The sequence below is a fragment of the Dendrobates tinctorius genome, unplaced genomic scaffold, assembly GCF_039654945.1.
Source record: "Dendrobates tinctorius isolate UK_male_01 unplaced genomic scaffold, ASM3965494v1 ptg000144l, whole genome shotgun sequence".
Classification (NCBI taxonomy): Eukaryota; Metazoa; Chordata; class Amphibia; order Anura; family Dendrobatidae; genus Dendrobates; species Dendrobates tinctorius.
In genome coordinates, this window is record NW_027361811.1 from 10,471,120 (window position 1) to 10,498,569 (window position 27,450).

The 27,450-nt window shown below is 44.2% G+C and overlaps 1 long non-coding RNA gene across 1 annotated transcript; it reads right to left on the reverse strand.

Annotated features, from left to right (window-relative positions):
- Positions 1-27,146, reverse strand: LOC141049462 (uncharacterized). Its single transcript, XR_012220358.1, has 3 exons — positions 27,023-27,146; positions 14,911-15,018; positions 1-353 (listed from the first exon to the last, which is right to left on the reverse strand). It is a non-coding gene; the product is annotated as an uncharacterized lncRNA (long non-coding RNA).
- Positions 27,147-27,450: the final 304 nt, after the last annotated feature.

A 27,450-nucleotide genomic window follows, 5' to 3' on the forward strand; every position in this document is an offset into this window, starting at 1 on the left:
TCCCCTGAGAATATTTTATTGTATCTTATAGATTTTGATATGCTGAGCACGAATATGTGCTCCAAAAGTCTGTATCATGTAAGGTTTTAAAGAAACAGCAGTTTATAGTCTACATTATGACGTCCGAGACACTACATACATGTGCATCGCTGTCAGTAGCAAAAGGGATTGTTCAAAAGTGTTTTTCAGATGACTTTTGTTTATAATCTGTGTCACAGATGCTTCTCGAATAAGATTCCAACAATAGTCAGCCAGCATTGTCGTACTCCACTTTCCCTGGTACCTTTTCTCAATCAGCGCAATGTCTTCGTGAAATCTTTCACCATGTTCATCACTGAAGGCACTAAGATTGTCTGGAAAAAAGTCCAAGTGGGAATGTAGAAAATGCATTTTTAGTGACATATTGCATTTCATCTAATGATATGCTGTGAGCATGTTGTACACAAGTTGTTCAAAGTTCGGTGCTCTGCTGTCATCAAGGAATCATAGAATCATAGAATCGTAGAGTTGGAAGGGACCTCCTGGGCCATCTGGTCCAGCCCCCTGCTCAAAGCAGGATTCACTAAATCATCCCAGTCAGATGTCTGTCCAGCCTCTGTTTGAAGACTTCTATTAAAGGAGAACTCACCACTTCTCGTGGCAGCCTGTTCCACTCATTGATCACTCTGACAAAAAGTTTTTTCTAATATCTAATCTGTGTCTCCTCCCATTCAGTTTCATCCCATTGCTTCTAGTCTTTCCTTGTGCAAATGAGAATAAAGATGATCCTTCTACAATGTGACAGCTCTTTAGATATTTGTAGACAGCTATTAAGTCTCCTCTCAGTCTTCTCTTTTGCAAACTAAACATTCCCAAATCCTGCAACCTTTCCTCATAAGACAGGGTTTGCAGACAGGTCACCATTCTGGTCGGTCTTTTCTGAACTTGCTCTAGTTTGTTGATTTTTTTTAAAATGTGGTGCCCAAAACTGGACACAATATTCCAGATGAGGTCTGACCAAAGAGTAGTAGAGGGAAATAATGACTTCACGTGATCTAGACTGTATGCTTCTGTTAATACATCCTAGAATTGCATTTGCCTTTTTGGCTGCTGCATCACACTGTTGACTCATATTCAGTCTGTGATCTATTGGTATACCCAAGTCTTTTTCACATGTGCTGTTGCTTAGCCCTATTCCTCCCATTCTGTATATGCTTTTTTTCATTTTTATTGCCCAGATGTAGTACTTTGCATTTTCCCTGTTAAAAACCATTCTATTAGTTGCTGCCCACTGCTCCAGTTTATTTATATCTTTTTGAATCCTCTCTCTCTCTTCTCTAGTATTAGCTATCCCTCCTAGCTTTGTGTCATCAGCAAATTTAATCAGTTTACCCTCAATTCCTTCATCTAAATCGTTGATAAAGATGTTGAACAATACAGGGCCCAGGACAGAGCCCCGTGGTACCCCAGTTGAAGGTCACATCTTTAAAGGCTCTCCATGCCACTTATTCAGCACCTTGCAAAAGGCCATCAAAGCTACTGTCATTCATTATATCTCTGATCTGTGGACCAATAAAAATACCTTCTTTAATCTTTGCATCACTTATTCTTGGAAATTTCTGTCGCAAGTAAGAAAAGGCTTCCGATTCTTTGTTCATTGATTTGACAAAATTATTATTATTATTTATTTATATAGCACCATTAATTCCATGGTGCTGTACATGAGAAGGGGGGTTACATACAAAGTTATAGATATCTTCATAAGCCCAAGTTTAATATGCAATGGAGGGAGAAATATCTTTGCTGGATCAACGAGAGGATTATGTTTAACATTCTTCAGTCAAGCAACCAGGTTTTCATGGAGTGGCCAGTCCTTTCTTAAATAGTGCATTACAATATGCAATACTTGGTATATCCAAGATGCAGTCCAAGATGAAGTTCAACAACTTTTAGATCACCACATATGTTCTAGTTATAATTTCTATTAATGTGGGTCAACAGTAATTCCATATTCTCATACATTTCTTACATATGTGCAGCTTGTCCAATAGATGTAGATGGATAGATATTTCTGGTGTGTAGTAAAACAGCCTTCAGACTTAAAACTGACGAGTCAATGAACAAACACCATACCTTCGCATCATGTTCGCATCCAAGAGCACCAAACAACCCCAAGACATAGTTGCAAAAGGTTAAACTGTCGACATGGTTGAAAAATTGATTAAGGTCTTCTTGACAACTTCGAAAAACAGAAACTCTTGTTCCTGGTAATAAGAGATTCCGTTCTTTTAGCCTTGATCCAAATAATTCTGCCTGTCTCTGACAATTTCAAATTTCTGACCAATAAGTATAATCTATAGGAGGAAAGAGCGCAATAGGGTCTTATCTGGGTAAACTTGAAAGAAGATAAGATAATTATACTCACCCTTTCAGGAGAGATTTAAGCACGTAAGGTTAATAGTCAGCTTGCTGCACGTCCAAGGGTCCACTCCGTGACCGCCAAAACATTAGTTTTATAGGGATTAAATTTATGGACTTCCGTGCGCTGCTTGACAAACCACCACATCCAAGTTATGTTACAGGATATATGCCATGGATTGATAATTGTTACATTTTATGCTATTTCATTTATTTGAACTTTGACTTCTGTTTCATATAGCATGTGACTATTGGCGCCAATTTTCAAATTTTTTTGTGTATATAACTGGAGACGGCTCTTTCTATCCATATATGTCAACCCCTGAAGAAGTGCTGTACACTTTGAAACGCGTTGGTTAATAAGTTGTTAATCCTGTAACATAACTTGGATGTGGTGGCTTGTCAAGCAGGGCACGGAAGTCCATAAATTTAATCCCTATAAAATGAAAACTTCTGACCAAGTCACTCAGATCAGCTTGACTGAACAGATGTGGATTAGATGTAGAAGGCTCAAAGTCTGGGTCTGCAGCAGTTTCATTTTCCACTGACATTGTTAGTTCATCTTCGTCGTCCTCCATTGTCCATACTTTGGGCGGCTTCGGAACATGAAGACTTTCACCATGTGGCACTGGTCTTATGGCTGAAGGAAGATTAGGATATTCTAATACAGGAAAGATGTATATCTTTGTACCGTGTTAGCCAGTAGATAGAAAAATATTCAGGATTGAGAGTCCTCAGTAGTTGATACCATCTTTTCAGTTAGCCATTAAAAGGTAACACATTGCAAGCTTTCGAGACTACTCAGGTCTCTTCATCAGGCTAGACTAATACAAAATTTTGTATTAGTCTAGCCTGATGAAGAGACCTGAGTAGTCTCGAAAGCTTGCAATGTGTTACCATCTTTTCAGTTAGCCATTAAAAGGTATCAACTACTGAGGACTCTCAATCCTGAATATTTTTTTAGGATATTCTATTGATTTCTTGTTTTTTTGCTGAATATCCTATTACATTTGGAAGGCAGAAGTAGAAATTTGTTACATGATCTTTGCCCTCCCCATATCTTTGGGACAGTGAACGGCATTGAAGGTCGAGATCTATTCAGCCATGCTCTAAGTATGTCAGTATTGTCTTTTACTCCTCCCCTGCCCAGGAGATGTGGTATGCTCCATACACAGTCAGCCAAATGATTCACTGCGCCTGCATAAGTACTTGCATATGTGTAGATCAGCGATTTATGTTATTTCAGTGGAAAATTCAGAATATACTGTTTCAGAAAAAGTTCATATGTGAGTTTTTAGAATTATAACAGAATATTATAATGTTTCGCATCATTTCTCAAAAACCTTACGTGATAGGAAAAATCTGAAGTAAATTCTGAAATCAGCATGAAAAAATCTATCAGGAACACTCAAAATTATCCAAGGGACAAAACCTTGGTTACACAGTGTTACATTGGTCCCCTTCCATAAGATGGAGGATGAGTGTATGTATGCACGGCCCTGGATTCGTAGTCAGAGTACATGACAGTTTGTCCATGTAAAGCGGTCAATATCAACAGTACCATCAAAACAACGGAAACCATAGTATTATACTACAGAATTCCATTACAGATTCAGAGTGACAATGGTAGTCACTAGAGATGAGCGACTTTGCCTCCGGGAGGGCCGAGTCGGGTTTCGGACCACCCGACTTTACAAAAAGTCGAGTCCAACGAAATCGGCTGACTGTCGGCAAAAGTCGGAGTTCCGACCGAAACCCGACCCCAATGCAAGTCAATGGGGAATAAAAGTCGGCAGTGAGTGGAGGACAGTAAACACAGCTACAGTGCCCATTTCAATGGCATCAACATCAATTCTTATTTAAGCTTGTCAACCTTAATATACTTTATAATAGTAATGCATTGAAATCTGGGGGTTATTAGGTTAAAGTTGTGGGGGGGGGGTACAGCCTAGTTAGGGAGGTGGAAAAACCGGCATATGTTGAGGTGTAGGCTGGACGTTCAGCAGCTGCAAATGGAGGAATTGGAGAAGTCGAAGAGGAGGACAAAGCAAGCCATTTTGCTGGCAACCTATGTGTCATCAGGGGAAGGTGGTACAAAATCCTTTGAAACCCAGAAATGGTTCATTTTAATGAAGGTGAGATCACCTACCTTTAGGGTTGACAGCCGGATCCTTCTTTCTGCCAGGATTGATACAGCAGCACTGAAGACTCTTTCTGATAGCACACTACCAGCAGGGCAAGCGAGCTCCTTTAAGGCATATTGTGCCAATTCAGGCCAGGTGTCCAGTTTACAGGCCCAGTAGTTAAAGGGGAATGAACTGTGAAGGAGAACATCGATAGGGGAGGAGAGGTAATTTTGAACCATAGTTTACAACTGCTGTCTCCAGTCTGTAGCAATCGAATCAGTAATACCAGTTGTGTGAGCGGTACTCGAGAAATCTGTCCACAACATGGTCATGAAACCCGTCTTCAATGCCACTTTGGCTGTGTGCACCATGAACACCTCTTCCATGTTGCCCAGTCCTCTTCTTCCTCCACCTCGTCCAGGACAGTTCCCTGAGCAGACAATGCCTGACTGTCATCAAGGCTTCCCTCCTCCTCCTCCGCTGCAGACACCTGATCCTTAATGTGCATCAAAGTTTGCATGAGCAGATGCATAAGTGGGATGCTCATACTTATGATGGCATCGTCTGCGCTTACCAGCCGTGTGCATTCCTCAAAACACTGAAGGACTTTACAGAGGTCTTTCAGCTTTGACCACTGCACACCTGTCAACTCCATGTCTGCTCTCAAAGTGCCTGGCCGTGTATCCTCCCACAAATGCATTACAGCCTGCCTCTGTTCGCACAGCCTCTCAACCATGTGCATGGTGGAGTTCCACCTTGTTGCAACGTCTATGAATAGGCGGTGCTTGAGGAGGTGGAGCGATCGCTGCAGCCTCTGCATACGACTGGAGTCTACAGGCGAGCAACGGATGTGCGAGCACAGTCTTCGCACCTTATGGAGCAGGGCTGGTAACTCCAGATAATTATTTATGAAGCACTGCACCACCAGGTTCAAGGTGTGAGCCACGCAAGGTATGTGTCTGAGTTTTGCAAGGGCTAAGGCCGCTACAAAATTATGGCCGTTATCACTGACTACCTTGCCTGGCTCAAGATGTAGACTGCCCAGCCATGACTCAGTTTCTCGCTGCAAGTAGTCAGCCAGTACCTCCGCGGTGTGTCTGTTGTCGTCCAAAGACATCATCTTTAAAACAGCCTGCTGACTCTTACCACTAGCTGTTAGACAGTGGGACACCTCATGTGCAACACTGGCAGCTACGGATGGAGTGCTCGTGCGACTGCGCACTGTCGACGAGCTTTCGCTTCTGGAGGAGGAGGATGCGGAGGGTCGAACGCCTACAGCCAACTGTTGCCTATACCATGGGCTAGGCAGCACTGTCCCATCGCTGCTATTCCCTGTGGACCCTGCATCCACCACATTCACCCTGTGCGCAGTGATGGACACATAATGGCCCTGGCCATGCCTTCTGGCCCATGCATCTGTTGTGAGGTGCACCTTTCCACTCACTGAGTGCATGGACAATGCGGTCTTTCACATGCAGGTGGAGGGCAGGGATGGCTTTTCTAGAAAAGAAGTGCTGACTGGGTAGGTCATAGCATGGGACAGCGTAGGCCATGAGCTCTCAGAACGCTGCGCTTTCAACCAAACGGAAGGGCATCATCTCTAATGAGATCAGTTTGGCAATGTAGGCGTTCAAAGCCAGTGTACGCGGATGAGAGGATGAGTAATTTCTTGTCCTAAGAAGAGTCTCTGCTAGGATGAGCTGGACTTGAGAGTTGTATATGGTGGAAATAGCGGTAGACATGGCGGGCTGAGAGGGGGTTGGTGATGGTGGTGGTGGTGGTGATGGCCTAGATGCAGTCTTTCGTTGGAAAAACATTGTGATTCCCTGACTGCTTTGGCCTTGCGACGACACCTCAACATTTCTTGCTGGTGGTGTGCTAGCCGGTGGGTTTACAGTGGGGGAAGTGATGTAGCTTTGCTGGCTACCTTCAGTCGGAGCAGGTGCACGTGTGCTACCTGAGGTTTTGTAGTCAGTCTACGCTTGCAAGTGCATGGTGTTTACATGTCTAAGCATGCGACTGGTATTCAAATTTCGTAGATTTTTCCCTCGGCTAAAGGTCCTTCCGCACTTCTTACAGATAACCTTTGCCTCATCAATAGGATTTTGGTCAAAAAAGTGCCACACTACACTCTTCCTACTATGGGAAAAATTTTCAGGGCTTGCACGCTGTGCTAATTTGACCATCTGACCAAGGTGTTCTGCAACTCTTTTTGCTTTTTTAACGCGTTTTTGGACTGCTACGGGCCTACCAGATAACCGCAGCTGCGATGTCGGTGCCTGCTGCGGATCCCCCTCCTCTTCGGAGCTATTGCCAGCAGCACCCCCTTCCCCCAATGGATGTCAATCCAGGTCATCAACTGGGTCATCCATCACCTCCTCTTCAATTTCATCTGCCCCTTCCTCTGTGTCACCATGTAAGGTGGTATAGTATGCGGGAAGGGGCACCTAAATTTCATCAGGGTCAGAATCTGGTTCAGTAGACTGCAAGGGCAATGCAGTGCTCTGGGTGAATGTACCAGCAGAATCATGTAGCACTGGCTGTGCATGATGTCATATTCATCTTGGACTGGGAAATTCAGGATTTCACTTGATAACTTAGGCATGGTATGTGAAAAGAGCTCCAGGGAGTAATCTGAAGTGTGGCCTGCCGCATCCTTCACTTTTGGTGGGGGTGAAGGACACAAGGAAAGGTGTTGTTCCTGACCAGGAGTCTGCACTGACGACTCAGTGCTTGCAGTTTTTGAAACTTCAGAAGAGGAGGCGAGAGAGCTGGAGGCTGTTTTGGCAATGTAAGCCAAAACCTGTTCCTGATGCTCCGGCTTTAAAAGCGGTTTACCTACTCTCAGAAAAGAGAGCCTTCCAGGCCTTCTGGAGCCAGACGATGAAGCAGGCTCAACACCTCCTGCTTTAGGTGCTATTGTTCTTTTGGCACTACCAGCAGATGCACCACCACCACCAGTACCAGCTGGCCCCCCGCCCACATCCGCGGCCTCTTCCACCATACTTCCCCATATTTGGGAAAATGTACCAAAAATACCAGAAGATATATGGTACTGTATGAGGACCGTACAGCTGTATACGGTGTAGGGGAAAATGTAAATCTCCGTATTTATTTCCGGAGTCACACACAGATGCGCTCTCAGTATGGATTTCACCGTATAACAAACAGCAGATAGACAGTACTGTATCAGAAGCATACAGCTGTATACAGTGTAGGGAGAAATGTAAATATCCGTATATATTTCCGGAGTCACACACAGATGCTCACTCAGTATGATTTGACCGTATACAAACAGCAGATATACGGTACTGTATGAGGAGCGTACAGCTGTATATAGTGTAGGGGAAAATTTAAATCTCCGTATTTATTTACGGAGTCACACACAGACGCTCTTTCAGTATGGATTTCACCGTAATACAAACAGCAGATATGCGTTGCTGTATCAGAAGCGTACAGCTATATATGGTGTAGGGTAAAATTTAAATCTCCGTATATATTTCCGGAGTCACACACAGACACTCACTCAGTATGTATTTGACCGTAATACAAACAGCAGATATGCGGTACTGTATGAGGAGCGTACAGCTGTATACGTTGTAGGGGAAAATTTAAATCTCCATATGTTTTTCCGGAGTCACACACAGATAGTCAGCATGTATTTGTCCATGATACCAGCCGGTACACGGTAGTGTGTAAGGAGCGTACAGCTCTATGCGGTGTGAGAAAAAATGAACGGTCGGTAACTGTGCAGAAAAAAAGAATAAAAGTATTAGTGCTGTATAAAAAGCAGCCTGCACAGCAGTGTACACACAGCAATACAGCTATTAGGCAGCTAATAACCAGCACTGCTGCACACAAGAAAATCCTCCCCTGTCACTGCACACTAACTGTACAGCACAATTGCCATCAGCACAAGCACATAAGAACTTCTTATTTCTTTACAGCCCTAACTCTCTCCCTACTGATAAACAGCAACCTCTCCCTACTGTTAATATCGGCAGAAGTAAAATGGAGGTCGGCAGTCAGGGCTTTTATAGACTCTATGACGCCCCCCAAAGCAAGCCAATCACTGCAATGCCCTTCTCTACGATGGTGGTGGACACTGCACATGTCATCTCATTGCCCACAGTATACCTCCTTGCTCATTGGCTGAAAAAAGGCACCTGCAAGCATTCTGGGAAATCCGACTTTGGCACTCGTTTTGCCGACCACATGGCCGACTTCACGCTATGGTCGGGTTTCGGTCGGCGAAACACGACTTTGGCATAAGTCGGCGACTTATGACTCTGGCCGACCTGTTTCGCTCATCTCTAGTAGTCACTTCAGGAACAGGAAGGTTGCAGATTTTTGCTCAGAACACAATATTGAGTGGATCTTTCATATCTCATATTATCCCAAAGCCGTGAGATTGGTAGAGTGAATGAATGGGTTATTGAAAGAACAACTGAAGAAAGAAATTGGGAGATGAACCTCACAAAGGGTGGAGAAAAGATTTAAATGAAGCCCTTAATATTCTTAACAGGCCAATTGGAGAACAAGAAACACCATTAAAGATGATATTTACCCCCAATTTACAGATAATGCCCTTGAAAGCTTCTACCACAGAACAACAGTTCTCTATTGGGAATTAGAGCCAGGAGCTCAAGGACATGACAGGTCCACTCCACAAGCTGCAGGATTAGGTCTACATTCCCATGAGGAAATCAGACTAGAGAAAGGAGTTGTAAAGACAATCAGAACTGCTATAGGATTACAAATGCCTCTTGAGCATTTTGGTCTTATAACTCCAAAGTCAGGCTTGGCCTTGAAGGGAATTCAAGTGATGGCAGGAGTGATAGATCAGGACTATCAAAGTGAAATTAAGGTACTCCTGCTGAATAGTGGGGATAGTGACTTGTTAATTCAAAAAGGAGATGGGGTAGCTCAATTGTGGATTTGGTCTATCCAGAAAATGAAGACGATTAAGAAAACAGCCCCCACAGTAATAACAGTCAGAGGAGACAAAGGTTTTGGCTCCACACATTCTTTAAATGATGGTGCAAAGATTTGGGTAAAGCAACCTGGGGATAAATGCCCCCCAGAGCCTGCTAAGGTGATTGCTAGAGGGGCAGACAATGTGTTAATAATTATGAAACCAGGACAAGAAAGTGGGAACATGTTCCAACAGACAGGTGTTATCTCAGAGAATAATAAGTCTGTTCTTTCTTTTTAGCGTCCAATTCAAATTTGGAGATGCTGGCTTATCAGTTTTACTGGCATGGTTGTTTTGGTCTCGGTCATTACCCAACCATTGTATCAACAAAGAGAAGAAGTGCCAGTCAAATAAAATGTGGCATTGTGGAAAATTAAACAGAACCTATGGAGTTATTTGGCACAATTGATGAACATGAGCCATTTTTGTATGACAAAGACTGCTACCACTACCAATATACTAGAAACTTGCATGGTAGCTATACCATTCCCCTTATAACTGTGGACAAAATTGATAGGGGGGTTTGTCCAAGATAAGGCGTTTGAAGAAGATGTGATCCAGAATTATACATACAACCCATATTATGCTTGCATAAACTGTACTAGAGAGGATTTTCTTACTGAAGACATGATAACTATAAAGACTCAAAATATTGCATTTGTTGAGTTATGTTTTCAAATGACTTGTGATCAAAATAAAATAGGTAAATGTCAGCAAATAAAATCGAAGGTAAAAAAATGGCACAATGAAGATGAAAATGAAGTGTAGCAAAACAGTAATCTCTCCCTCACATATACAACATGTAAAATTGTCCAAGGGGTGAATGTTTTATCGTCGGAATACCACTTTTAATTATATTCCAGCTAATATAACAGGTGAGCCATGTGTTATTTCTAGATTAGGCCTAATGATGTATCCTTTGTTTCCATCCTATAAAGCTAAACGTGCAAAAAGGGGATTTTCTCGCTTAGCTGAAAATTGTAATTATAATGTAAACCTTTAAACTGAATTAGAAATTGTAGGGTTATCCCTTATAATTGTAGGATATCCTGCCATAACCGCATATGCTGCTAAAGCTGGAGGAAGATAATCTTGTCTTGTGGCTAGATCAATAAATACTACCAGTAGAGCCATTCGATAAGCAAAGTTACCGAAAAGCTATCTTACAGAATAGAGCAACTATAGATTACTTGTTATTAATCTATAAGTCCAGATGAATTACACCCCAGAGTACTGAAGGAGATAGCAGAAGAATTTTTTGAACCCCTAAAGATTAATCCATAATCTTTGAAAATTCTTGGAGAACAGGAGAAGTCCCAGAAGACTGGAGAAAAGCAAATGTTGTTCCTATCTTCAAAAAGGAGAAGAAGGTGGACCCAGGCAACTATAGGCCGGTGAGTCTGACTTCTATACCAGGAAAGATCTTTGAACAAATTATTAAACAACATGTATGTAAGTACCTGGATAAGAATGAAGTGATTAAATAGAGTCAGCATGGGTTTGTAACTAATGAGTCATGTCAGACTAACTTAATTTCCTTCTATGACAGAATCACTGATTGGGTGGATCAAAGAAATGCTGTAGATATAGTATATCTTGACTTCAGAAAAGCATTTGACAAAGTATCTCACACAATCCTTATTGAAACAAGGCAACTATTAGGTGGATTCATAACTGGCTTAGTGATCGGACCCAAAGAGTGGTCGTAAATGGCTGCACATCCAGTTGGAAGAATGTCTCAAGTGGGGTACCACAGGGCTCTGTCCTGGGCCCTGTATTGTTCAACATCTTTATCAACGATTTAGATGAAGGAATTGAGGGTAAACTGATTAAAATTGCTGATGACACAAAGCTAGGAGGGATAGCTAATACTAGAGAAGAGAGAGAGAGGATTCAAAAAGATATAATAAACTGGAGAAGTGGGCAGCAACTAACAGAATGGTTTTTAGCAGGGAAAAATGCAAAGTACTGCATCTGGGCAATAAAAATGAAAAAAGCATATACAGAATGGGAGGAATAGGGCTAAGCCACAGCTCATGTGAAAAAGACTTGGGTATACTAATAGATCACAAACTGAATATGAGTCAACAGTGTGATGCAGCAGCAAAAAAAGGCAAATGCAATTCTAGGATGTATTAACAGAAGCATACAGTCTAGATCACGTGAAGTCATTATTGTCCTCTACTCCTCTTTGGTCAGACCTCATCTGGAATACTGTGTCCAGTTTTGGGCGCCACATTTTAAAAAAGACATCAGCAAACTGGAGCAAGTTCAGAAAAGAGCAACCAGAATGGTCTGCAAACCCTGTCTTATGAGGAAAGGTTGCAGGATTTGGGAATGTTTAGCCTGCAAAAGAGAAGACAGAGGAGACATAATAACTGTCTACAAATATCTCAAGGGCTGTCACATTGTAGAAGGATCATCTTTATTCTCATTTGCACAAGGAAAGACTAGAAGCAATGGGATGAAACTGAATGGGAGGAGACACAGATTAGATATTAGAAAAAACTTCTTGACAGAGTGATCAATGAGTGGCACAGGCTGCCACGAGAGGTGGTGAGTTCTCCTTCAATAGAAATCTTCAAACAGAGGCTGGACAGACATCTGTCTGGGGTGATTTAGCGAATCCTGCTTTGAGCAGGGGGTTGGACCAGATGGCCCAGGAGGTCCCTTCTAACTCTATGATACTATGATTCTATGATTCTAATTCACCAACATGAATGTCAAGAGTTTCAAGGTATGTGTTGTTTTAACTTGTCAGATCACAGCCAGGATTTGCAGTCTCAGATACGCCAGTTACATGATAATGTTGATCACATCACACAAAGTAATGGTAAATGGTGGGATTGGTTATTTTCCTGTTCGTCTGATTTTGGTTATTTCTGCTATATTTTAGGAGTAATTTTTGCTATAATTTGTGCTTGTATTGCTTTATGCTGCTATATACAATGCATTCCTTCTCTCATATCAATGTGTCATTCATCTGCTGAAGCTATTCCCTTGGGATATGGTATTTCATATAAATGATAAATGGTTTCCAGATGGCTAAGGGTGGATTGTAGTGCTAAGATGTTAATGGCCATCAGGAATCCATATTGGTAGCCTGTCTTTAAGGAACCTTTAAGATATTAGACAGTAACAGTTCAGCTTATATTAGCCTTGTTTTTTCTGTAATTTTCCCAACACCTGGACGGCATAGCTCCTTTATCAATCTTTAGTGGGAAAGCGTATGTTTATAGTATAATCTAATTTCCAATTACTGCATAGTTTCATTATCCATGTTTAGCGAGAAATGTTGTTTATAGTATGGTAAAACATTTGGTACCAGGAGAGCCTTTGGCATATTTTATCCGGTGATGTATTTGTCCGATTTTGATTGACGTCTCAGAGTTGGCCACTGTGCCAAAGGGATACTATATATTGGACAAATAGAATTTGGTAGGACTTGTGTAATACTTGGTTATGCAAGCATTTGTTTCTAAACAAGATATAAGTTGGGGAAGACTTCAGCTAAGACAGAAGCCCGTTAACCTGTGAACTAAAAAGGGGATGTCTGTGACACCAGTGTGGATCCCAAGAATTTCTCTGTTTTTGCTGTTCTGCTTCTCACAGCTGATGTTCCTGGACAGATAATTTGCTACTCCTGGTGAAGTTTTTCCTGTGTAGTGTGCAATGTAAGTACTTTCCCTTTGTGATTTATATTATGCTAAAGTGTATGCAATATCACGCTATTTCCTATATTCTGTAATCATTTAATCATTATAATAAAATTAATCATCTTCTTTTAAGCCGTATCCGACCACTTTGTAGGTGTAGATATCTCATTACATCGATGATATTATGGTACAGGGAGAAACAGGTGAAGATCCCTTTGAATACTTGTCAAAACACTCTGCCTGCAGTCCGTCTCTCACTGCAGAGACATCAGCATACTCACTGCCAAGGCTCCTGTCCTGCTCCTTCCTGGTCTGCTGCTGCCAGGGATGCATGCACTCCTAGCAGGTCTCCAGGCACTGTGCTTAGAGCGTGCACACATTTCCTCTTTCTTAATGGGGACGCGAGCATTCCTCTAAATAGCTGGAGGTCTCTTACTATTAAACCACCTCCTTCAGCATTGAGATGCCTGTGCAATGTTGTGAGTTTGTTCCTAACATGCCTGTCAGTTCTCAGGTCCCATTACTAGCATCTCAGTCTGCTGCACCCACCAGTGCTCACCTCAACGGTAGCCAAGTTTGCTGCACCTGCCAGTGCTCACCTCAATGGCAACAGACCCAGCTGCACCTGCCAGTGCTCACGTCATCGGCAGCAGAGCCAGCTGCACCCACCAGTTCTCATCTCTCCGTCAGACTGTCCTGTCTGCACCTGCAGTTCCTGTCATCTTCTCTACCTGCCTGCATCTGTTGGACATTCCCCCAGGCCATTCCAGCTATCTGCTTTTAGGGGTCAGACACCATCTACCCAAGGTCAGTCCTGGAATAGCACCTGGATCACCTCCCTTGTCTCTCCACGGACTGCGGTGTCGTTTGCTCTGCGTGTCCATGGTCGGATTATCTAAGCAGGTAACTAAGTGATGCGCGTGCTTAGTTACCCGATATTTACCTTGGATAACAGCTCCCAGCACCAGCACGCAGGTATCCAAGGTACACAGCGGGAAACTAAGTGACGCGCTCGCTTAGTTACCCATTATTTACCTTGGATACCAGCGTCCTCGCTGGTCCTGATCGCTGGTGAAATCTGCCTGTTTGACAGCTCACCAGCGAACATGTAGCGAGGCACCAGCGATACTGACAAGGTCGTATTGTTGTTGGGATCGCTGGTGCATCGTTTTGTGTAACGGGACCCTAAGGATATGCCATCGATGTAAAAGTAGCGGACAACCTCTTTAAGTTAGCTGTGCCCACCAATTTTGGCAGGACAGGCAAACCATCCAAAGTATATTGGGCCTTTCCATTTTGAATTCAAATGCCTGAAACTTTGGTTCTTCTGGGAGGTAAGCCCGCTACTAGACAAGAATTAGTGTTTCAGGGCCTTGAGATAAGTAGTGTTTAGCTATAAGTCAATGGCTGCATAAATATCTTATCAATAAAAGTGATACTTCAACTGTGGATTTAAAGATGTTATTTTAACCAAACAGTTTAAGTGCCATCAATTAACAAATTAGAATGATTAGACTATATCTCCTAGTCTTGTCTCCACTTAATGTCAGATAACCTGTCAAAGGTTTGCTACATTTTCTCCAGTTACTGAAATGTATGACACATAACAATTCACTAGTTACGTGTACCAAATTGCCTACTTTTTTGTCTTACATTACTACATATTTGACAAAAACACTTTCTAGAATCTGCACAGTTATAGATGTTAATGTGGCTGTCAGTGTAGTATAATAATAATTCTGTTAAACCTGCTTACCATTCTGGTATTCAGTGCTATAATTTTAGAAATCACTGCAGTCAATCAATTGCTTTAAAGTAGCAAAGGTTTCCATGGTATTCGGTGAAGCAAGCAGCAACACACATACTAAAATAAAAAAAAAAAATGAAGAATGAGAAAATCGTAAATATTGAGCTAAACCTATTGTCAAAGCCCTAGCTAGCCACAAAGAGACAAAATAAATGATACATAAAGAAAATTCAGAATTCCTTCTTTCTGTATCATTTTTTTCTTCAGCAGTACATAAAGCTTCAAGCAAATATGTAAGTCAGGGGTGTCAAACTCATTTTCACCAAGGACCACATCAGCATTATGGTTGCTTTCAAAGGGACACTTTAAATTGTAAGGGCTCATAAAAATGTCTGAGTAAGACAGTATGAGCACGGACTGCAATGCACAGACTGGCCAAGGGTTATAAGACAGCTGTCTCTGGGTAGTAGGGTTAAGAATAGTGATGGGCGGACCCATGGATGTTCGGGTACCAGAACCCGGAACCCATTCAAATGAATAGGTGGCCCAAACATCTGGCATTTCCCATGCTGTCATCTGTATAACAGCGTGAGAAACACTGTCTCTGATTGGCAGTAATCACACTGTCACTGAGATTACAACAGCTGTGACCAAAGGTGAAAAGGTTACCGCTGGTGAGGTGTCGGCTGATGAAAGTATTCACCAGCCGATGCCTGTCTATAGTAATAAATATATCAGTGAAATAATTAGTGCAGTGAGTATGTATTTTACAGTACATATATTTAGCTAATAAATAAATAAAAGAAAAAAATGGTATGGAATCCCCTCTATTCTTGATAACCAAATATTGTTGACAGCTGTAGGCTGCAGCCATCAGCTTTATCTTGGCTGGTTATCAAAACACAGAGGGGTCCTTTTTTAATTATTTAACACCTTCTTGACACTTGCAGTACATGTACGTCATGATCGGGATGAACTTCCCAAACGATGTAGTACATATACGTCATGGCGACAGCAAACACCTGGCTCTCAGTGCCAGGATCGGTGCCCGCACCCCTCCCGGCACTTTAACCCCCTAAATGCTGCGATCAGTAAGATCACAGCATTTAGAGAGCAGGCAGAGAGCATGCAGAGGGAAGAAAGCCACTCCACCGTTGGATCGGAGACGCCACTATGTCATCATGGGGTCCTGATCATTGCCATGGTGACCCGATGTCATCATGAAGACATGTGGGTCACAAAATACTGGGAAGTTAGTTACTGTACATCATGTGCAGTGCATGATCTAATTAACTTGTGTCTGCATGGCTGACAGGCTATAAGGTATACAGTAGCAATACTCCTTCTACTACTTATTTTCTTAGCTCTGCTGTGAGCCTAAACAGTATTTTACCCCGACATTTGGTGTATCTGCGTAACCAGGAGAAATTGTACTACAAATTGTATGATACAATTTCTCTTGTTACCCTTGTGAAAATGCAAAACGTGGGGCTAAAAACATTGATTTTTTTTATTTTTATGGCTCAATGTTATAAACTTATGTGAAGCACCTGAGGGTTTAAGATGCTCACAACACATCTAAATAAGTTCCCTGAGGGGTCTAGTTTTCAAAATGGTGTCATTTGTGGGGGGGTTTCCATTGTTTAGGCTCTCCAAACGTGACATGGGGTTCACTAATAATTCCAGCAAATTTTACACTCAAAAAGTCAAATGGGGCTCCTTCACTTCCTAGCCCTGTCGTGTGCTCAAACAGTGGTATCAGCATGCTCAGAAGCTTTGTGCAGGTCTGTGATCTTGTCCCTGACATCCTTAGAAAGCTCTTTGGTCTTGCCCATGTTGTAGTAGTTAGAGTTTGATTAACTGAGTCTGTGGACAGGAGTCTTTTATAAAGGTGACTATGTTAGACAGCTGTCTTTAATGCAGGTAAGGAGTTGACTAGAAGCATCTAACTGGTCTGAACTCTTAATGGTTGGTAGGGGATCAAATACTTATTTCTCACAGTAAAATGCAAATAAAGTTATATAATTTATACAATGTGATTTTCTGGATTTTATTTTTGATATTCTATCTCTCAATGTTAAAATTAACCTACCCTTAAAATTAGAGACTGTTCATGTCTAGAGTTGAGCGACTTTTGGTTTTTTAGGGTCGCGTTTCGTTTCGTGAAACTCGACTTTTCCAAAAGTCGGGTCGAGCAAGATCGTCCGATTATAGGGAAAAGTCGGTGTCGTCCCGAAACACGAAACCCAATGTAAGTCAATGGGCAATAAAAGTCGGCAGTGAGAGGAGGACAGGAAACACACCTACAGTGCCCATTTGAATGCCAAAAGCATCAATTCTTCTTACTTAAGCTTGTCAACCTTAATTAACTTCATAATACAAGTTACGCACTGAAAAATGGGGGTTATTTGGCTAAAGTTGTGGGGGGGAGGGCTGGCTGCAGGTTTTCATGTGCCCTGGGCGAAAGAGCGCCCCTTTAACACATACCACAACTCATCATGCTCCGATACGGCAGAGAAATAGCGGTATAGTACAATGAAAAATACCTCACTTTTTACATCTCATGACGAGGCCCATCTATTTCTCCATACAGAATCATTGGTCCCATATAATGTTTGAAACAGTATATGATGAGCTCCACATAATGCTACAGTATATGTTGGTCCCCATGGATGAAGCTCCACTGTCTTATGGGCCCAAATAATGCTCCAAACATAATGGGCCCCATTTCTATTGCTCTAGTGTATAATGGGCCCTGTAAATGCTGCTCCAGTGTCTGATGTCCACCTTTGGAATGTTCCAGTGTATGGTGGGCCCCATCTATCATTCTCCAGAGTATAGTGCTCCCCAAAAATTGCTGTCCCAACATTGAAAACAATCAAATAAGTCTCCTCGCTAGGGAATCCCTGTACTTGTCTGGATTCCTCGTCGTCCCCATCTTCCATCTCACTGCACAGTATTTCAACTTTGCAAGTGCTCTGATCCTGGGCAAGCAGGGGGGGCCCACTCGTTGGCGACGGCACTGGCACAGGGCCCCTGATAGTACGGTGGCGTGTCTGATGGTGGGTGGGCCGAACCTGCACTTTCATCTGCAGCTTCCTCTTTGTCACCGTGTAAGATGGAACTGTATATGGGAAGGGTAACCTGACTTTCATCAGGGTCAGATTCAGGTCGTGTAGCGTGCGAGGGGAATGTAGTGGTCTGGGTCAATGTACCAGCAGATTCATCGAGTAGTGGCTGGGCATCAGTGCACTTGTGTCGCCCCCAGGAGTACGGTCGCCACAGTGGCATTACCTTCTTCCTAGGGAGTGTGATGTCATGCTTGGGAGCAACGAAGGATCTCTCTAGCAGGTTAACTGATTGGGCGGCGTTATTCCCACGAGTCATGACCCTCCAAACAGCGTTCATGAAGGCAAAGTGTTTGTTTTACGTGGGCAGTATGGTTGCAAAGCTGAACCTTAAAGGAATGTCCAGAAGGGCACCACCAGGAGTGGAGCCTAAGGTTAAATTCGACTCCACCTGGGAAACCTCAACCATGCCAGCTACAGAACAGATGCACACATTGCAAGCTTAATTCCGTTAACGAACGAGACGCCGTCATGCCCCGCGGTCCGAGTCCGGCTTACTAGAGGGACACGTGAGGCTCTGGCACATGAGATTGGCCAATAACTGGTGCGTCATGCCCTTACATGTCCGTGGCTGCATGTGCGCTACACTGAAAAGGCCAGCGTTTGTCGCTTACAGGTGCAGATAACCCGCTGAACAACGTTAGTGATGGGGATCACTGATTACAATTATTACCCGCGAACAATGATTTACCAGTAAGTGCAGGTCAACCGCAGTTCCGGAATTAGGCCTAACCGTCATTCCTGAAAAAATGAAAAACTTACGTGTGCAAACCACAGGTGCTGTAGCTTGCTTAACAGCTCGCCAGCCGTTCTCACGCCCAGTATGGATTACACGTGATTGCACAAAGGTTAGAAAGGGTACCGTATCCCCAGATAACATGTATGGATAGCGTACATATTCAAAATATATGTCTATACATCAGGAGGCAGGCTCAGACGGTGTTAGGCCCAGTATGGATTGCACGTGATTGCACAAAGGTTAGAAAGGGTACCGTTTCCCCGGATAACATGTATGGATAGCGTACACATTCAAAATATATGTCTCAGGAGGCAGGCTCAGACGGTGTTAGGCCCAGTATGGATTGCACGTGATTGCACAAAGGTTAGAAAGGGTACCGTATCCCCGGATAACATGTATGGATAGCGTACACATTCAAAAAATATGTCTATACATCAGGAGGCAGGCTCAGACGGTGTCAGGCACAGCATGGATTTGATGGCCCAGACTACACAGCGGAGGAGCAGGGAGAGGTAAAGATTGCAAATGCTGGGGCCCTGCCCAAGCACGGGGGGCCCACTCGTGGGCGTCGGTACTGGCACTGGGCCCCTCATAGTACGGCGGTGTGTCTGACGGCGGGTGTGCACCACCACCGTCAGAGACACTTGATTGCACTATGAAGGACCCTGTACCAGTGCCCGCGCCCAAGAGTCGGCCTACCCACCTGTCCAGGGCAACGGCACTCGCACGGTGTCGTGCGCTAGGTGGTGACCCCGGCCATGGGGGGGGAGGCAGCACAGTTAGGGAGTTTTAGAAAGTGGCATATGTTGATGTTGGACATTCAGCTGATGCAAAAGGTGAAATAGGTCAAGTCCCAGGAAGAGGTGGACCAAAGCAAGCCATTTTTCTGTCACCCTATGTGTCATCAGAGGAAGGTGGGACAAAATCCTTGGAAACCCATGCGTGGTTCATTTTAATGAAGATTAGATCATCCACATTTTGGGTTGACAGACGGGTCCTTTTTTCTGTCAGGATTGATCCAGATGCACTGAAGACTCTTTCCGATAGCACACTTGCAGCTGGGCAAGCGAGCTCCTGTAAGGCATATTGTGCCAATTCAGGCCAGGTGTCCAGTTTAGCGGCCCAATAGTCAAAGGGGAATGACCTGTGTGGGAGAACATCGATATGGGAGGAAAAGTAGTTTGTAACCATAGTTGACAACTGCTGTCTCCTGTCACTTTCCATCGATGTAGTATTACCAGTTGTGTGAGCGGTACTTGAAAAATCAGTCCACAACATTGTCATGAAACCCCTGTCTCCAACGCCACTTCTGCTGTGTGCACCACGAACACCTCTACCAAGCTGCCCCCGGCCCGTACGGCTCGTGTGAGAACCATCACCGCTGCTGTGTGCTGGGAATGCCTCAAGCAACCGATTTACCAGAGTTGCTTGTTTATTAGCCAATATTAGGTCAAGGTTCTCCTGTGGCATGATGTTTTGTAATTTGCCTTTATAGCGTGGATCCAGGATGCTGGCCAACCAGTAGTCATCATCGTTCATCATTTTGGCAATGCGTGGGTCCCTTTTTAGGATCTGCAAGGCATAATCTGACATGTGGGCCAATGTTCCCGGTGTCAATGATGCACTGCGAGTGCTGGGTGGAGGAGCACTTTCTGGCAAATCCACATCCCTCCAGTCACGCACAAACCCTGTACCAGACCTTGCCACGCCAACATTTTCACTTGCCCCACGAGATGCATCCTCCTCCCCTAAGTAATCATCCCCATCATCCTCCTCCTCTTCTTCCTCCACCTCGTCCAGGAGAGGTCCCTGAGCAGACAATGGCTGAATGTCATCAAGGATTCCCTCCTCCTCTTCCTCCTCATCAACATTGGCTGCAGACGCCTGCTCCTTAAGGTGCGTCAAAGTTTGCATGAGCAGACTCATAAATGGGATGCTCATGCTTAGGATGGCGTCATCTGCGCTTACCAGACGTGTGCATTCCTCAAAACACTGAAGGACTTTACAGAGGTCTTTCAGCTTCGACCACTGCACACCTGTCAACTCCATGTCTGCTCTCAAAGTGCCTGGCCGTGTATCCTCCCACAAATGCATTATGGCCTGCCTCTGCTCGCACAGCCGCTCCACCATGTGCAGGGTGGAGTTCCACCTTGTTGCAATGTCGATAATGAGGCGGTGGTTGGGAAGGTGGAGCAATCGCTGCAGCTTCTGCATACGAACGGAGTGTACAGGCGACCGGCAGATGTGCGCGCACAGTCTTCGCACCTTCTGGAGCAGGGCTGTTAACTCCGGATAATTTTTGAGGAAGCACTGCACCACCAGGTTCAAGGTGTGAGCCAAGCAAGGTATATGGCTGAGTTTTGAAAGGGCTATGGCTGCCACAAAATTACGCCCGTTATCACTAACTACCTTGCCTGCCTCAAGATGTACACTGCCCAGCCATGACTCAGTTTGTCGCTTCAAGTACTCGGCCAGCACCTCGGCGGTGTGTCTGTCGCCCAAACACATCATCTGCAACACAGCCTGCTGACGCTTTCCACTAGCTGCTCGATAGGGGGACACATCGTGTGCAACAGTGGCAGCTGCAGATGGAGTGCTCGTACGACTGCACTCTGTGGACGAGCTTTCGCTTCTGGAGGAGGAGGAGGAGGAGGGTCGAACGCCTACAGCCAACTGTTTCCTATACCGTGGGCTAGGCAGCACTGTCCCACCACCGCTGTCCCCTGTGGACCCTGCATCCACCACATTAACCCAGTGCGCAGTGATGGACACGTAACGGCCCTGGCCATGCCGACTGGACCATGCATCAGTTGTGAGGTGCACCTTTCCGCTCACTGACTGCTTGAGTGCATGGACAATGCGGTCTTTCACATGATGGTGGAGGGCTGGGATGGCTTTGCGAGAGAAGAAGTGGCGACTGGGTAGGTCATAGCGTGGTACTGCATAGGCCATGAGTTCACGGAAAGCTGTGCTTTCCACCAACCGAAAGGGCATCATCTCAAACGAGATTAGTTTGGCAATGTGGGCGTTCAAACCCAGTGTACGCGGATGAGAGACTGAGTACTTTCTTGACCTACTCATAGTGTCTGGGAGGGTGAGCTGGAGTTGGTGTTCTTTCTGATGGCCTAGAATCAGTCTTTCGTTGATATAACAGTGGGATTCCCTGATTGCTGTGGCCTTGCAACGACACCTCAACATTTGCTGCTGTGCTAACCGGTGGGCTTACAGTGGGGGAAACAATGTAGCGTTGCTGACTACCTTCGTTGTGATCAGTTGCACATGTGGCACTTGAGGTTTGGTGTTGTGTCCACGCTAGCAAGTGCATGCTGGTTAAAGGTCTAAGCATGCAACTGGTATTCAAATTTTTCAGATTTTTCCCTCGGCTAAAGGTCTTTGCGCACTTCTTACAGATAACCTTGGCCTGATCATGAGGGTTTTGTTCAAAAAAGTGCCACACTGCACTCTTCCTACTTTGGCAGACATTTTGCGGCCTAGCACGCTGTGATCTTTTGACCCTCTGGACAAGCTGTCCAGCAACTCTTTTGATGTTTGGAACCTGTCTTTGGAGTGCTCCGGGCCTGCCAGATAACAGCTGTTGCGATGTCGATGTCTGCTGTGGATGCTCCTCATCTCAGCTATTGGAAGCAGCACCCTCTTCCCCCAATGGATGCCAATCTGGGTCAACAACTGGGTCATCCATCACCTCCTCTTCTATGTCATGTGCACCTTCCTCTGTGTCACCGTGTATGGTGGTATAGTGTGCGGGAAGGGGTACCTGAGTCTCATCAGGGTCAGAATCTGGCTCTGTACACTGCGAGGACAATGTAGTGCTCTGAGTGAATGTACCAGCAGAATCATCCATCAGCGGCTGTGCATCAGTGCACTCCATGTCAGATTCATCTTGGCCTGGGTAATTCACCATTTCACTTGATAATCCAGGCATGGTATGTGAAAACAGCTCCATGGAGTAATCAGTAGTATGGCCTGCGTCATCCTTCAATCTTGGTTGGGGTGAAGGACACAAGGAAAGGTGTGGTTCATGAACATGAGCCTCCAATGACGACTCAGTGCTTTTACTTTTTACAACTGAAGAAGAGGAGGCGATAGAGCTGGAGGCTGAGTCAGCAATGTAAGACAAAATTTTCCTGATGCTCTGCCTTTAAAAGCGGTTTGCCAACTCCTAGAAAACTAAGCGTTCGAGGCCTTATGTAGCCAGACGATGACGCAGGCTCAACACCTCCTGCATTCGGTCCTATTTTGCTCTTGCCACTACCATCAGATCCACCACCAACACCATCATTACCAGCTGCCAACCCCCGCCCAATTCCACGGCCTCTTCCACCAGCCTTCCTCATTTTTGGTAGAAATGTAGACAAAATCCAACAAACTATATAGTAATGTAAAACAAGGTACAAGGTGTCTATAGGACAGGGGAGATTTTGAATTTCTGCAGACACTTGTGGACACTGGACACTTTTGGATTGTGTGAGGCCCAATGAATATCTGAGCGCAATGTGACAGGCTCGATGGCACAGCTGTGACCAAAGTGACTAGAGGATAAGGGAGATTTTGAATCTCTGCACACACTTTTGGACACTGGACAGTTTTGGATTGTGTGAGGCCCAATGAATATCTGAGCGCTATGTGACAGGCTCGATGGCACAGCTGTGACCAAAGTGACTAGAGGATAAGGGAGATTTTGAATCTCTGCACACACTTTTGGACACTGGACACTTTTGGATTGTGTGAGGCCCAATGAATATCTGAGCGCTATGTGACAGGCTCGATGGCACAGCTGTGACCAAAGTGACTAGAGGATAAGGGAGATTTTGAATCTCTGCACACACTTTTGGACACTTTTGGATTGTGTGAGGCCCAATGAATATCTGAGCGCTATGTGACAGGCTCGATGGCACAGCTGTGACAAAAGTGACTAGAGGATAAGGGAGATTGGATTGCTTTTAAAAAAGCAGTTTGCGGAGCAGTGGGTAAACAGCAATGCAGGAATGTCAGGAAGCCTTAGAAGGCAGCCCAACAACCAACACCACTGATACACCACTATATAGCCTCCCCTTGCACTGCACACACAGTGACTGGTGTGTTGTGCAGGCCAAATCGCTAGCAGCAGAAGCTGTTTTTTTGTCTTCTTCCCTGCCTAACGCTCTCCCTACAGAATCAGCAGCAACCTCTCCCTATACTGAGATCGGCAGAAGTAAGATGGCGGTCGGCGTGCACGCCCTTTTATACCCCCTGTGACGCCCACCAAAGCAAGCCAGTCACTTGCAAGCCCTTCTGAAAGATGGTGGTGACCCCTGCCTATGTCATCACGTTGCCCACAGTGTCCGTGGATCCTGATTGGCTGAAAAAGAGCGCAAAACAAACTTTTGAAACGCGACTCATCCTAGGGTCGGGTTTCGTTTCATGAAACCCGACTTTGCCAAAAGTCGGCGACTTTTGAAATTTTTCGACCCGTTTCGCTCAACTCTATTCATGTCTTTGTCAGTGGGCAAACACATAATCAGCAAGAGATCAAATAATTATTTCCTTCACTGCACATTTCAGGAGATGAAGGGGCATGTCGATCTGCCACTTTTTCCTTTGCTGTAAGGTAGAGAGGTATTGCTTTCTGCATCTGTCCCAGAAAACATTGGAGACATGCTGTATGTTTTCAATTATCACGTTCTTGGACCTTTCTAGGTTGGGAACGGTAAAAACACGTTTGCAGTGATGACAGCCTTTGCAAGGTTTCTATCTCGTGGCTAATGTTGACTTGTAATACTGAGCTATATGAACTAAACAAGTAATTGAACCTGCTGAAACAATGGGATTTGATTTGGTGGTCTTAAGTCATCATACGTAGAACGTATACCCGAGGGCAGATTTCTTCATCTTCATCTAGGTCTACAAGTTCAAATGTGTTGGATCTGATAATGCAGGTAGTTGAGCAATATAGGAATGCAGGACCTGTAAACCCCGTTATGTCCTTAAGGTGGTTCAGTGCGACAGATCTAGTCGCAGGGTCTCCAGGATTATTGTGTGTAAACACATAGTGACATTGTTTTGGATCTCCTGATCCGTAGCACCAGATTGCTGACATAGACATTAAAGGGTTGGCATTCATTTAAGATGTATCCTAGTACTACCTTGCTGCCTGTGTAGAAGTCCACATCTTTGATTTCTAGGTCGTGTCACATGAAGGCTGGAAAAGACTTCCTCTAACCTGCCCACAGGTCTCTTTTGTCTATGGGAAATGGATCATCCCAATCAAATCTCTGTTGATTGAACACTGTTTTACCTTGGATAGCAACAGGAGCTACAAATCCTAGAGGATCATATAAGCTGTTTATGACAGACTAGACACCTCTGCGTGTGAATGGCTTGTCTTCCTTGTCGATTTGAAAAGTGAATGTTTCTGCGTTTAAATCTCAGAGCAACCCAAGGCTCCACTGCATGGGAAGGGAGTCGGTGCTTATATCCAAGTCGTTTAAGTCACTTGAGTAGTCTTGGAAGGGAAAGGCTTCCATCCATTCATGGCAATTAAAAGCAATCTTGTGCAACCACAGAAGTGAGCATTTCTTGAGCCCTTTTAAGGAGACTGAATGCAGTCTCATTCATTGGTGTAGATTTCAGGCAGTTGTCTACATAAAAATCCTTTTCCACAAAGGATCTCACTTCTGACCTATACTTTGCTTTGCCTTCTCTGGCAGAATGTCTTGGACCATATATGGCGAGTGCAGGGGATGGACTTTTTCCGAAGATGTGCACCCTCATTCTATAGTATGCAATGTCTTTATAGGGGCCATTGGTAATCTCAAGTAATGTCTGTGTTCTTCTTTGACAAGAAAACAGTGAAGCATCTGTTGTATGACTGCCATGAATGCCACCGCATCTTTACGGAAGTAGAGAAGTACTCCCAGAAGTCTGTTCTTGAGGTCAGGGTAGGAGAGTAAGACAACATTTAATGAGCCACCTCCACTTCTGGAGCTTGAGTCGAATAATAGTCTTATCTGACCTGGTTTCTTACAATGATACACACCGAAAACAGGTAAGTGCCAAAACTCCTCGGAGTCTTGAAGTACAGGTGTGATTTCAGCATGGCCATTCTGGAATACTGTATTTATTGGATTATAAGATGCTCCAGATAATAAGATGCACCCCAAATTTTGAGGAGAAAAATAGGAAAAAAAATTATTTTTATAAAATGGTGGTGCTTCTTGTAATCCACGCGTCTTATTGCTTTATTTAGATTGTGAGCCCCATCGGGGACAGTGATGATAATATGTGCAAATTGTAAAGCGCTGCGGAATATGTTAGCGCTATATAAAAATAAAGATTATTATTATTATTATTATTATTACCGGGGGGGTGGTTACTGCGGTGAAATGGGGTCCCTGGTTCGCTGCTGGAGTAGGCAGGAGTGGGGTGATGCTGCAGGCTGCAAGCTGGGATGAGGGGGTGTCTGATATGCAGTGTGCAGCTGCAGGTGTCTGATGCTGCTGGTGTCCGGTGCTATGGGTGTCCCCGATGGTACTGCGGGGGGGCTCTGCCAACATTTCGTGAAAGGCCAGAGCCACCCTCAGTTCCGTGGTTTCCTGTGTGGTGAACTCCAGGAAAATGGCCGCAGGGGGGGCGGCGCATGTGCAGATGGAGAGCTCGGCATCAAGATCTCGGGAGATGATATTTCAGTGGAAGAAGATTACCCCCGGAATAAGGCACTACGCCGAAACGTGTATTGGGGTGGGTGGCACTACGGTCCCTCAGGTAATTCTACAGACTTACATGCTTTTTTTCATTTCTGGACTTGGCACTGCCCATTTTTACAGTGGCTGTTAACCCCTATGAATATTTCTGATGTGTTCAGGGTATCTTTACTCTCTGTATGCACCTTCAATTCTTTTGACATATATTGATACAACCTGTAGCACATTGCACATGCACTTTCTGAGCTGACCAATAGTTCCATACTATTTTACCATAATCTTTACCATGGTGCTACCATTCTTTGGCTGACTCCTGTCATTTTTTTTGTCATCCCTGTATTGGTGGGTGCTAGCTTTGCATATAGGTTGTGAAATAACAGGCGTAAGTATTAAGTTGGGAATATCAAATAAGTACGATACTTACAATCAACAGTGAATAAATACAGTGAGATGGAGCGTGTACATGTGAACACATGACTTTGTAACAATTACCACCTGTTTTAACAACAGTTTTGTATAACACAATACCACAGGTACAGAGATTGTCCCCTTACCAGATATACTTTGTCCAGGATAATGGAGTTGAAGTAATATAATGCAGGGAACAAGTCACACACACAAGTGTCCAGAAAAGGAGTTTTACCCAGCATGCTTTCGTCTCTCCCACAATGCAACTGACTGCTTTTCAGAAAAACAAGATGTAATGCAATTAAACATCAGCAGATGGTGCTATTACCACATAACACATCACTAACAGGAGTATTAAAACTTATTAAAGTGACAACAGTAATTTAACCTAGTTTTTTTCCCAGCAAACAGCCTTGGACAGATCCTACTTAGTCCTAAGACATTTTAAAGGTGTAGGCTCATCAAATGGAGTCTTTTTAGAGTAAGTCCCATCTGTCAATGCAATGTATTAATATACTGGCTAACTTTATTTTTTCATATTTTTTCAGAAATCTCAAACTTGTGAAGGTACACA